The following is a 13,082-nucleotide window of genomic DNA, read 5'->3' as shown; positions in this document are numbered from 1 at the left end:
TTTCTGTATGTTGATTTTATATCCTGAAACTGCTGAATTCATGTATCAGTTCTAGCAGTTTTTTGATGGAGTCTTTTGGATTTTCCACATAGAGTATCATGTCATCTGCAAAGAGTGAAAGTTTGATTTCCTCTTGGCTGATTTAGATGTGTTTTATTTCTTTGTTGTGTTCATTGCTGAGGCTAGAACTTCCAACACTATGTTAAATAACAGTGGTGAGAGTGGACATCCTTGTCATGTTCCTGACCTTAGGGGGAAACTCAGTTTCTCCCTATTGAGGATGATATAAGCAGTGGGTCTTTCATATATGGCCTTTATAATCTTGAGGTATGATCCTTCTATCCCTAATTTCTTGAGGTTTTTTTTATCAAGAAAGGATGCTGTATTTTGTCAAATGCTTTATCTGCATCTATTGAGCGGATCATGTGGTTCTTATCCTTTCTCTTATTAATGTGACGTATCACATTGATTGATTTGTGGATATTGAACCAGCCCTACATTCCAGGAATAAATCCCACCTGATTGTGGTGAATAATTCTTTTAATGTATTGTTAGATCCAGTTTGCTAGTATTGTGTTGAGAATTTTTGTACCCATGTTCATCAGGGAAATTGGTCTATAGTTCTCCTTTTCAGTGAGGTCTTTGTCTGGTTTTAGAATCAAGGTAATGCTGGCCTTGTAGAATGAGTTTGAAAGTTTTCCTTCCAATTCTACTTTTTGGAACAGCTTCAAAAGAATAGTTGTTAACTCTTCTTTAAACATTTGGTAGAATTCCCCTGGAAAGCCATCTGGCCCTGGGCTCTTGTTTGTTGCGAGATTTTTGATTACTGATTCAATTTCTTTACTGGTTATGTGTCTGTTCAAGTTTTCTATTTCTTCCTGTTTCAGTTTTGGTAGTTTATATGTTTCGAGGAATTTGTCCATTTCTTCCAGATTGCCCAATTTGTTTGCATATAATTGCTCATAATATTCTCTTATTGTTTGTATTTCTGTGGTGTTGGTTGTGATCTCTCCTCTTTCATTCGTAATTCTATTTGGGTCCTTTCCTTTTTCTTTTTGATCAGTCTGGCTGGGAGTTTGTCAATTTTGTTAATTCTTTCAAAGAACCACCTCCTAGTTTTTTTGATCTGTTCTACTGTTTTTTTGATTTCAATGTCATTGATTTTTGCTCTAATCTTTATTATTTCCCTTCTTTTGCTGGCTTTGGGCTTTATTCACTGTTCTTTTTCCAGCTCTTTTAGGTTTAAGGTTAAGTTGTGTATTTGAGACCTTTCTTCCTTCTTTAGGAAGGTCTGGGTTGCTGTATACTTGCCTCTTCTGACTCCCTTTGCTGCCTCCCAGAGGTTTTGGGCTGTCATGTTTTCATTTTCATTGGCTTCCATGTACCTTTTAATTTCCTCTTTAATTTCTTGATTAACCCATTCATTCTTTAGTAGGATATTCTTTAATCTGTAAGTATTCATGGTCTTTCCAAATTTTTTCTTGTGGTTAATTCTGAATTTCATAGCGTTATGGTCTGAAAATATGCACAGTATGATCTCAATCTTTTTGTACTTCTTGAGGGCTGATTTGTGTCCCAGTATATGATCTATTCTGGAGAATGTTCCATGTGCACTCGAGAAGGATGTGTATTCTGCTGCTTTAGGATGAGATGTTCTGAATATATCTGTTAAGTCCATCTGGTCTAATATGTCACTCAAAGCCATTGTTTCCTTGTTGATTTACTGCTTAGATGATCTGTCCATTGCTATTAGTAGGGTGTTGAAGGCTCCTACTATTATGGTATTATTATCAATGAGTTTCTTTATGTTTGTGATTAATTGATTTATATATTGGGGTTCTTCACATTGGGGGCATAAATGTTTAAAATTGTTAGTTCTTTGTGGATAGACCCTTTAATTATGATATAATGCCCTTCTTCATCTCTTGTTACAGTCTTTATTTTAAATTTTTTAATGTTTATTTTTGAAAGAGAGACAGAGACAGAGAGACAGAGCATGAGTGGGAGAGGGGCAGAGAGAAAGGGAGACACAGAATTTGAAACAGCTCCAGGCCCTGAGCTGTCAGCACAGAGCCTGACGTGGGGTTCAAACTCACAGACCGCTAGATCATGACCTGAGCCAAAGTCAGACGCTTAACTGACTGAGCCACCCAGGCACCCCTCAGTCTTTATTTTAAAATCTAGTTTGTCTGATATAAGTATGGCTACTCTGGCTTTCTTTCGATGACCATTAGCATGATAGATGGTTCTCCATCCCCTCAGTTTCATTTTGAAGGTGTCTTTGGGTCCAAAGTGAGTCTCTTGTAAGTAGCATATAGAAGGGTCTTGTTTTCTTATCCATTCTGATAGCCTATGTCTTTTGATTTGAATGTTTTGTTCACTGACCTTTAGAGTGAGTACAGAAAGATATGAATTTAGTGCCATTGCATTGCCTGTAGAGCTGGTGTTTCTGGTGATGTCCTCTGTTGCTTTCTAGTCTTTGTTGCTTTTGATCTTTTTTGTTTTGTTTTGTCTTTTCTCCACTCAAAGAGTTCCCCTTAAAATTTCTTGCAGGACTGGTTTAGTGGTCACAAACTCCTTTAGTTTCTGTCTGCCTGGGAAACTCTTTATGTCTCCTTCTATTTTGAATGACAGCCTTGCTAGATAAAGAAATTTTGGCTGCATATTTTTGCAATTCAGCACATTGAATATATCCTGCCACTCCTTTCTGTCATGCCAAGTTTCTGTGGATAGGTCTGCTGTGGACCTCACCTGTATGTATTTCCTTATAGGTTAAGGACTTTTTTCCCTTGCTGCTTTCATAATTCTTTCCTTGTCTGTATATTTTGTGAATTTGACTATGATATGCCTTGGTGATGGTCAGTTTTTGTTGAATCTAATAGGAGTTCTCTGTGCTTCTTGGATTTTGATGTTTGTGTCCTTCCTCAGATTGGGAAAGGTTTCCACTATAATTTGCTCACATAAACCTTACCCCTTTTTCTCTCTCTTCATCTTCTGGGACTCCTATGATTCAGATGTTTGTCCTTTAATAAGTCACTGAGTTCTTAACGTGCACTGAGTCTTGTGTCATGCTCTTCTGTCTTTGTTTCCCTCTTTTTTTCCAGCTCCATTATTCTCCATAATTTTATTTTCTAAATTGCTCATTCACTGCTCTGCTTTCTCTATCCTTGCTGTCATGGCATCTATTCGAGATCGCATCTTGGTTACAGCATTTTTAATGTAGTCCTAACTAGATTTTACTTCTTTTATCTCCTCAGAAAGGAATTCTATGCTTTTTTCAACCCTAGCTAGTATTCTCATTGTTGTGGTTCTGAATTCTAGTTGAGACATCTTGTTTATATCTGTGTTAAGCCCCTGCTGTCATTTCTCCCTGTTATTTCTTTTGAAGTGAATTCCTTCATTTTGTCATTTTGTAGGAAGAAAAGATTAATAAAATAATTATTAAAAATAAAAAAATTAAAAACCAAAAAAAAATTAAATAAAGGAAGCTAGATCTTAGGTGAGTTTTGGTTTGCTTGTTGAGAGAAGCTTGATAGAATAGAGAAAAAAGAGAAAGAAAAGGGGAAAAAAGGTATGAAAAAATTTTAAATTAAAAAATTTTATAATAAAATAGAATAAAATGAAATAAAAGAAAATGAAATAAATAAAATAGAATAAAAGAAATTTAAAAAGAAGAAAAAAATAAATGTTTCTCTTTCTGTATCCAAGAAAGAGGAAAAAAAGAAAACAATTTAAGCAAAAACAGGAGCAAAGAAAATGAACAAATAAATGAACCAGCCAACAGAATGAGACCCGAATAAAGTTACATCCAATTTCCCCCAGAACTGAAAATATGAAGCCCTCTATAGTCCATACACTCTGTAGGTGGTCTTCTAGCAGATGTGCTTAGAGGGCACAGTTGGGCAGGGCTTGGTGTAACAGCTTCGTTCTCCACTAGGTGGAGCTTCTTAGCTTATTATTCTGGGGTGGATCAGTGTGGCACCCCTGCACATGCACGTGCACGGGAGGGTGGAGGTGGAAGTGGCTTCACCCAGCTCCCTAGTCTCTGCCTTAGGAACTTCGCACTTTCACCAACCTGCAATCAAGCACCCCTCCTTTGTCTCAGGCCTCTGTCCATTCCCTGCCTCTACCCCGCCCATGTCTAAGCTGTCTGCATGTCAGGCAGCACGTCTCTCCAGAGTTTTATCTCAGATGGAGTTGTGTTTCAAAACCCCACACTTCAGAGACCCCTGCGGCTTGGACCCGTGCTAACTCTCTGGCAGAGGGGTCTCACTGAGCAATAGCTGTGTGCGCGGGCTTGCCCCAGAAAATGTTCACGTGATCACGCAGTGGCAGAGGTTCAGAGATTATGGCAAACCACAACACACAGTTGGCACCAGGTGTCATCGCAATCTGGTGTCTTTGTCCCGATGTCAGCAAAGGTGGCTGCTCTCCAGGGTCTGCTGGGACCGTTGCCTGTGGAGAGGTCTTATGGCCTCTACCAAATGCACTTCAAGTGGGAGAACTGTTTCTCCCAGTGTGGTACATGGATCCCTCAGACCCTGCTGCCTGCTTCTCAGGATTTGCCCTGCTTCGTTATCAAGCAACGCCAGCACTGTGTTCCAGAACCTCGGACTCTGCGCTCCACTGTTTAGAGAATCCTGGTGGTATCGAAACCCTTTTCTTTCTTTCTGTCAGTGGTTTTGGGGAATAGATTTCTTGTTCAGAGCCTTGTGAGTGTTTTCACTTTCTCTTTCTCTCCAGTTATTTCCAGGGGAGTAGTTTTCTTGCATGATTCCGATGTGCTGCACTCTCCCATTTCTGTCCTCTCACCGCAAAAACAACTCCCTACCCTCTATAGCTTTTCTCTCCCCCAGTTCACCTCTCTGCATGGCATAACCATGGCTCAAGTTATGAAGATCTGATCCTCGGATCAATCTCCTGGGTGTTCAAAATGGTTTGGTGCTGATCTGGCTGCCTTTTAGGGATGAGACAAGCTCAGGTTCTCCATGCTGCTCCACCATCTTAACTCCTCCAGCTTAATTCTTCTTTTTTAAAGTTTATTTATTTTGAGAGAAAGAGGGTGTGTGAGCCAGAGAGGCACAGAGAGAGAGGGAGAGAGAGAATCCCAAGCAGAGCCTGACATGGGCTTGGGCTCATGAACCTGTGAGATCATGACCTCAGCCAAAATCAATAGTAGGATGCTTAACTGACTGAGCCACCCAGGTACCCCTATTAATTCTTTATAATAATATTTTTATTAACATAGAATAAGAAATTGACATAAAATTTAATCCTAACTATGCGAACAAAATGAAAACATTGTGATTTTTAAAAATATTTTTTGTATTTTATGTAGAATGGGTAGTTTTTTTATTAAGAAATTAACTCTCAAATTCACTCCACCTTGTGTTTATGATATCATTTCAGTAGGTAGGTCTCAAGAAACTTAAAATAGGAAGATTTTTGGCATACGGGGTCAAGTATTGCAGAAGAGTTGAATAATGCACTGACTCCTAGAGAAACACTATCAAAAAGATTTTTTTAAATTTTTATTTCTTTATTTCTTCATTTTTAATTTATTTTAATGTTTACTATGTATTTGAGAGACAGAGAGAGAGAGAGAGAGAGAGAGCATGAATTGGGTGGGGCAGAGAAACAGGGAGACACAGAATCTGAAGCAGGCTCCAGGCAGCACAGAGCCTGATGTGGGGCTTGAACTCAAGAACTGTGAGATCATGACCTAAGCCGAAGTCGGATGCTTAACTGACTGAGCCACCCAGGCGCCCCTCAAAAAGATTTTTTTTAACGGGAAGACACCCACCTCAAATTTTTCTCGCCTCTGATTATCCTTCAAGAATATTTTAAGATATATCCCCAAAATTATCCTTCTGTTATTCTTTAAGAAATAGCTTTATAAAAACGAATCTTGTTTATAAGTACCTTTATAACCAATTTTGTTAAAGAGACAAATATTGTTTCTTATGTTTAGATGTCCTAAACATAAAGTGTCTTCAAAACAAGCCATTATTCATTATATTTTTGTGAAGACAATTTAATGAGAAACATAAAATGAGTTCTCTCTATTAGAAACTGGCTGACAGATTACCATCATTCTGAACAGACTTGCAACATTTTAGTGTAGTTTGTTTCACAGAATTTGGCCTTTTTCAGCCCTTATGGACGTTATTCAGCCCTTATGGACATAATGTGTGGGGGCCGGGTTTTATTGAACGCATCTTACTTAGCACAGAGGAGGCATTAGAGTTCTGGAGATGCCACTTAAGTTCCTGGATACTCAGATTCAAGTAAATTGACCTACTTGCAAGGAAGAGGGCCAATATAGGCTTTTATTTCTTTTAGCAGTAAAAGCTTGACTCCTTTCCCACCTAATTAGATGAATAACTGATTTTATGATCAGTTTGCAGCCTTCTCCCTACAGAGAGCAGTGCCTGAAGCGCACTAATACTCCCATCAGCAATTTTTATTTCAAGCCTGGAGTTTTAATTTGATGAAAGATGTGCCAAGATGAAGAATCCTGCATCAAGTTTTATATTGCAGAGAGAGCCTTTTTGTGTGTGTGTGCGTTTTTTTTTTTAAACTAGAACCCTCATGTATTGCTTTTCACTGTGCGGATGTACATCAGAGTGTGCTGAGCTAGCCATCTAAGGTAAGCAGTTCCCTCTGACATATAGAAAGCCTGTCTTTCCTGTTGACTCTGATATAGTGCAGTTCGTGTTCACAGCTGCTACATCGATAGTTTGCAAAATCAATGAAAGCATGTCAGTGCCAGAGTTAGCATGCACTTCTCCTGGTGGTTCTTGAGGTATATTACCTTCGAAATAAAGTCACCTTCCCAGAAGACACATCTCTTGGCTCCAGACATCCCAGAACCCAATGGTCCTGACCACCTGGTGATGTACAAACTGTAGAGTCCCCCATCCTTTGTAGCCTTTGACAAATACTTTTAATAGTCAATTAACAGGGGTTAATTGTCTTGCTCAACAAGTACGGAATGTTTAACATTTTTAGTAATGAAAGATTGATTCAGGATCTATTTTCAATTTTGAAAAACACTCAAGTAAGAGATTCCCCAAGAAAAAATGGGGAGACAATATAAAGAAGAGGCCAACCACCCACAGTAAATTCACGAAGTTAATTGTGGGGGAAGGCTGGATCAGGCAGTTTCTATGAATACACTAGTCACAAGATGGTGATAACATGTGGGAAATGGCTCTCCAGTTCAATTCTTGTTTTCTTTTAGATTTTTCGTAGCATTCTGAGTTTCCAGTCAATACCACTGAATAAACAGAGAGACAGTACATTTTATGGAAGTAACCTAAACCATGACCAACCAATGTTGTTTCAGTCAGAAGGATGTGCCAGCCAGCAGAATGACAAAGCCTGTCACAGTAGAGAGAAGATAAAGATAATCTCTTCCAGGACTTCCTGAACTGAAAAAAATAATAGATGGTTGATCTTTCTCTGAATCTGATATTATAAATTTCATCTCTGTTTAATACTGTTTTACATGAAAATCGTCGAGAAACGCAATAAAAGAGGTACCATGAAGGTCAGAGTTTGGTATTCACATCCTTCTCACATGTTATTTCAGTTGGATGTTTTGTTTTCCTGCAGTTTTCAGAACTGATTATAGAGCAGTGAAGGCAAACTACTATGTTGCAACGGTTGAGAGTTTTAGAAACATTCTGAAGAGAAACAAACTGGAAAGCTATAATATATTGAGGGTGTTATTGGTCACATTAGATATGCGTCCAATGTGTGTGACACAGGGGGGCTTGCCAGTAGGTGACAGCTATCACAGTTTACTGGCTGGTCTGAATATTCTGGTTAAACTTGCAACTGTAATATAGAATCTGTTGTGTATGGATGCCGTAAATGCAATGAATGTGAAAGAAAGTGAGTACTGTTACAAAATTATTGCACACAGACAGACAGAAAGACACACATATGCTGTTCACAAGCAGTGTTTGGGTACCTTTTGATTTCATTTCCTTCCTAAGAACTTCCAGAGATCCTGACCTCATTACTTTTCACCTGAACTTTTGCAATAGCCTCTTAAATTACTTCCCAGCTCCTAGCCCACCTTCCACGGCATGCAAAAATTACTATCACTAGAAGAGATTTAATCCCGTTACTTAAAGTCTTCAAACCAAAATCTACATTCATAACTGTGGTATATTTAAGCCAGGCAAGGACATTTTGCTGCTTCTACTAAGTGAATAATTTATTATTCTTTCCAACCAATAGTCTTAATATGTGTTTATGGATTATTTATGTATAAGGAGGCTGAGCATCCATGTGAAAAGGGGGAGAGGAAAGCACTTAGCCTCCTTGCAATTATCACCCTCAGTTCAGCTCTGGTTCCAAACTTGTATACCTTATTCTGTCAAAAGAAAGTCCAATTATCAACCAGACTGACATTTTGTAAGAGGGAATTAGAAGGCAGCATGGCTGCCTGGGTGAGAATCTCCCCTTTCACATATACTACCTGCATGAGTTTTGCTAAACTCACATGTAATAATTTCACTCCTATGTGCTTGCCCAGGAAAATGAAAACATATGTTCACAAAAGGGCTTCTATAAAAATATTAATAGCCATCTTATTTATAATTGCACCAAACTGGAAAATAAAGTCCTAATGTTTCTCAGCAGGAAAATGAATAAACAAATTGCCATGCATTCACACAATGGAATACTACTCAGTAATAAAAAGAACAAAGCAACATGGATAAATCTCAAAAAGGGGACATTAAATGAAAGAAACTAGATGCAATATATATATATATATGTATACATATGTATGTATACATATACATACATATGTATACATATATATATAGTATACATATACATATATATATGTATACTATATATATATATAGTATACATATACATATGTATATGTATACTATATATATATATAGTATACATATACATATGTATATGTATACATATACATATATATACATATATATATAGTATACTATATGTATATGTGTGTATATATATATATATATATATATATATATAGTATACATTCTTTTATATCAAACCAAATACAGTCAGAACTACTTTATAGTGAAAGGACAGATAGTGTGTGTGAGCAAGAACTAACTAGAAGGGGCATAATGGAACTTCCTTGAAGATGGAGATATTCTTAATCTTGTGGTGGGAGCAGATTTCACAGGCATAAACAGTTGTCAAATCTATCCAAGTGAACATATAAGGTTCAGGTGCTTCATTTTATGTTAATTGTATCTCAGAAAAAAGACAGTTATGAGCCATTTATTGTTGCTTGAAGGTATTCCTTTGGGGTATCATCCTTTGTCCCGAGGAGCTAATCAGTTTTCTCTGCTAACACATTCAGAATTTTTTTTTTCTGAGACGAATCTCAGTAAATATGCTTTTCTGTAACACTTTTAAGGGACTATATGTCAGACTCTGGGCTAAACTCTTCCTCACCCAGACATACATTCATTTAATACTCAAAATCCTATGAGTTAGGCTCTATATTCCCAATTCACATGAGTTAAAATGAGGGGAGAGCAATGGTGTAGATTAGCAAAAATTACACAGGTATGATTTCCAATAAATTACTAGCACCCAGTGATTTTTCACAGCTCCATGTAAATGAACACATCGAGCAACTACCCAGTTAGTGCAGCCCTAATGTGGCCTCCATAGCTGGGGACACCAACTAACTCATCCCAGCCTGCCATTCTAGTTTCTTCTCTGACATCACTCACTACAAAACCTGTATTCATTTCAGCCCCAAAGAACTGATACTTCCCGGGCATATCTTTGCAATTTATCCTGTGTCGCATACAGAGCATGACTGCCTGGGGGTAATTTCCCCTTTCACATTCACTACCTGTGTGAGTTTTGCTAACCTACATCATTGCTCTACCCTCATTTTAACTCATGTGAATTGGGAATATAGAACCTAACCCATAGGATTTTGAGTATTAAATGAATGTGTGTCTGGGTAGGGAGGAGTTTGGCACAGAGTGTGACATATAGTCCCTTAAAAGTGTTAGTTATTAAGGGGTGTCTGGGTGGCTCAGTAGGTTGAGCATTGGACTTTGGCTCAGGTCATGATCTCACGGTTCATGAGTTCAGGCCCTGCGTCGGGCTCTGTGCTGACAGCTCGGAGCTTGGAGCCTGCTTTACATTCTGTGTCTCCCTCTCTCTCTTCCCCTCCCCTGTTCACACTCTGTCTCTCTCTCTCTCTCTCTCTACCTCTTAAAAGTAAATCAACATCAAAATTTTTTAAAGTGTTAGTTATTACTATTTCAATAATATTATTTGTGCTTTCATACATTTGTTCTTATTTTAGAATTTATTATTTATTATTTTCCATCTCATTTACTGTATTCTAAACGATTATCTTCTTAGCTTGGTTTCTTATAAAAGGGAACTTACACTTTTTTTTTTTTAAACAAAAGCGAAGTTTGCATGGAACATGGAATCATGCAAATGGAATCATATTCATGGAAAGTGTTTTGAGATATTCTTGATTAACTTTTTTAATTCACAGGACAAGGTTAAGATTACTATGAAAGCTGATATTCGGTTTCCTGGAGTTCTGTTCACATCACGCCTTCATGCTAAGATTGTCATTTCTTGAAATACTCATTTCTTGTATTTATTTTAGTATTACTGTTAATGGCACAACTGAGAGAATGAAATGCCGGGTGAGTATTTGCTTTGTCACTCTGGCGGCCGAAGCAACACTCCGTCTGCTCACAATTTTTCCAAGATCTCAGTCTATAGATTTTCTCCTCTGTCTGCTTTCTCCCCTCCCTCTCTCTCATGCAGAACTTTGTTTGTCTGTTTATTTTGAGAATATTTATTTTGCAATATAATGGACAAATATCTTAGTGGTAACCATTTCATATGGAAGCTTAGAGGAAATTTTGGGTTGCCTATTGCTTTTTGTTCCTTTCTGTGTGTGTAGCCATTTTATTGTGATACAATTTATATACCATTCCTTTGAAGTACACAAGTGAATGGCTTTTAGTATATTTATAGACCTATGCACCCATCTCCACAATAGTTTTAGAAAATTGTCATCACACGCACTAGAAACCCTGTTCCCATTAAATATCACTCTTCATTTCTCACCAATATCCTACCCCCAGCCCGAGACCACCACTAACCTACCTTTGGTCTCTAGCTCTGCCTATTTTGGACACTTCATATAAATAGTAATCATATCATAGAAGTGTTCTTTAACTAAATTGAATATGGTTTCTTGCACTTAACATAATGTTTTCAAAGTTCTTTTCATATTGTCGCATGTATCAGTACTTTTTATGGCTGAATATCCCATCACATGTAGATGCCACATTTTATTGATCCATTCCTCGGTTAATGGGTGCTTGAGTACTTTCTAGTTTTTGGCTATTCTCACTAAGGCTGCTATGACATTTGTGTACATAAATTTTGGTGTGGACATACGTTTTCATTTCTCTTGAATATATAAGTAGGAGTGAAATTGCTGAGTCGTATGGCAATTCCCTCTGCTCAAATTCCCTACCTCTAGAATACATGGTCATCCTTCAAAACCCATCCTTATTGTCACTTCTCCCTTCTCCCAACAAGAGTTAGTAAATCATTGCATCTTACCTGCTTTCATAACACTTTACACATAAATGTATTGAGGGTTTTCTTATTGCTGCTATAATTGTTAGTTAATAAATCTGTCTCCTCACCCATTGTGAGTCTCTGTGGAAGAAAATAAATTTTGTTCATCTTTTTTTTTCCCCCAGTAACTAGCTCATAGTTTTCAATGAATGGTCAAATAATTAACTGAGCATAAATGAATAATTTGTACCTTAGTCCAGTTTAATAGTTTTTCTCCTCTGTCTTCGTTTTACAAACAAAGAAATTGGAGGTGAGAGAGAGTGATAGGATATTCATAAATAGTTCAAAAGCAGTTCATAAGAAGTTAACCTGAATTTTATTTATTTATTTAAAAAAAATTTTTTTAACGTTTATTTATTTTTGAGACAGAGAGAGACAGAGCATGAACGGGGGAGGGTCAGAGAGAGGGAGACACAGAATCTGAAACAGGGTTCAGGCTCCGAGCTGTCAGCACAGAGACTGACGCGGGGCTCGAACTCACGGACCGTGAGATCATGACCCGAGCCGAAGTCGGCCGCTTAACTGACTGAGCCACCCAGGCGCCCCTATTTATTTATTTTTAAAGTTTATTGATTTTGAGAGACAGAGGGAATGAGAGGGGGAGGGAAGAGAGAGAAAGGGAGAGAGAGAATCCCAAGAAGGCTCTGCACTGTGAGCATGGAGCCTGCTGCGGGTCTTGAACTCACCACCCAAGCCATGAGATCATGACCTGAGCCGAAACCAAGAGACACTTAACCGACTGAGCCACCCTAGTGCCCCTAAACCTGAATTTTAAGCCAGTTGTGGATTCTAATATCTGTACTTTTTTTTTTTACTATGTTATTTGCTGCACGATAAATCTTTTGTGAATGAGTAGTTGAGTAAATATGCTACTATAAAGATTATTTTTGTTTTAAATAGGTCCCTTGGCAATATACGGTTTTAAGTCTCTCTGTCGTGCATCTTCAGTACTCTGCTATGTTGGCCTGGCGATATATTTAGGAAGGAGAATTTTGCATGACACCCTTCAAATCACACTTGAAGGAATTTAGGAGCAATGTTTGTCCCAAAACACACTGCCTCTTAATGCTAAGCTGCATGGCATTTGTATGGACTAGCACATTAGGCTCATATAAAAAATTCTATAGCATTCTAGGCTTTAACATACAGTGAGTTTTAAAGTGCTTCATATATTTATTATTATCACAAAAGCACATTGGATCTCCTGATTTGAGTGGGTTACAACAGTCTATTTGAAAATGCACGCTAATGATAGCTTTGTTGTGTGTAGAAATTCATGTGGAACACCCTCACTGTTGAACTGCAAAGCACTCCCAAGTTATAAACATCAAACTAGAGCAAACACTTTTTTAAAAGTGACAATGAAGTCACTGACAACTTTAAACAAGACACATTTATTATCTCACAGTTCTGGAGGTCAGAAGTCTGAAATG

This window comes from Panthera leo, chromosome F2 (assembly GCF_018350215.1).
Source record: "Panthera leo isolate Ple1 chromosome F2, P.leo_Ple1_pat1.1, whole genome shotgun sequence".
Classification (NCBI taxonomy): Eukaryota; Metazoa; Chordata; class Mammalia; order Carnivora; family Felidae; genus Panthera; species Panthera leo.
This window is presented reverse-complemented; position numbering follows the sequence as displayed.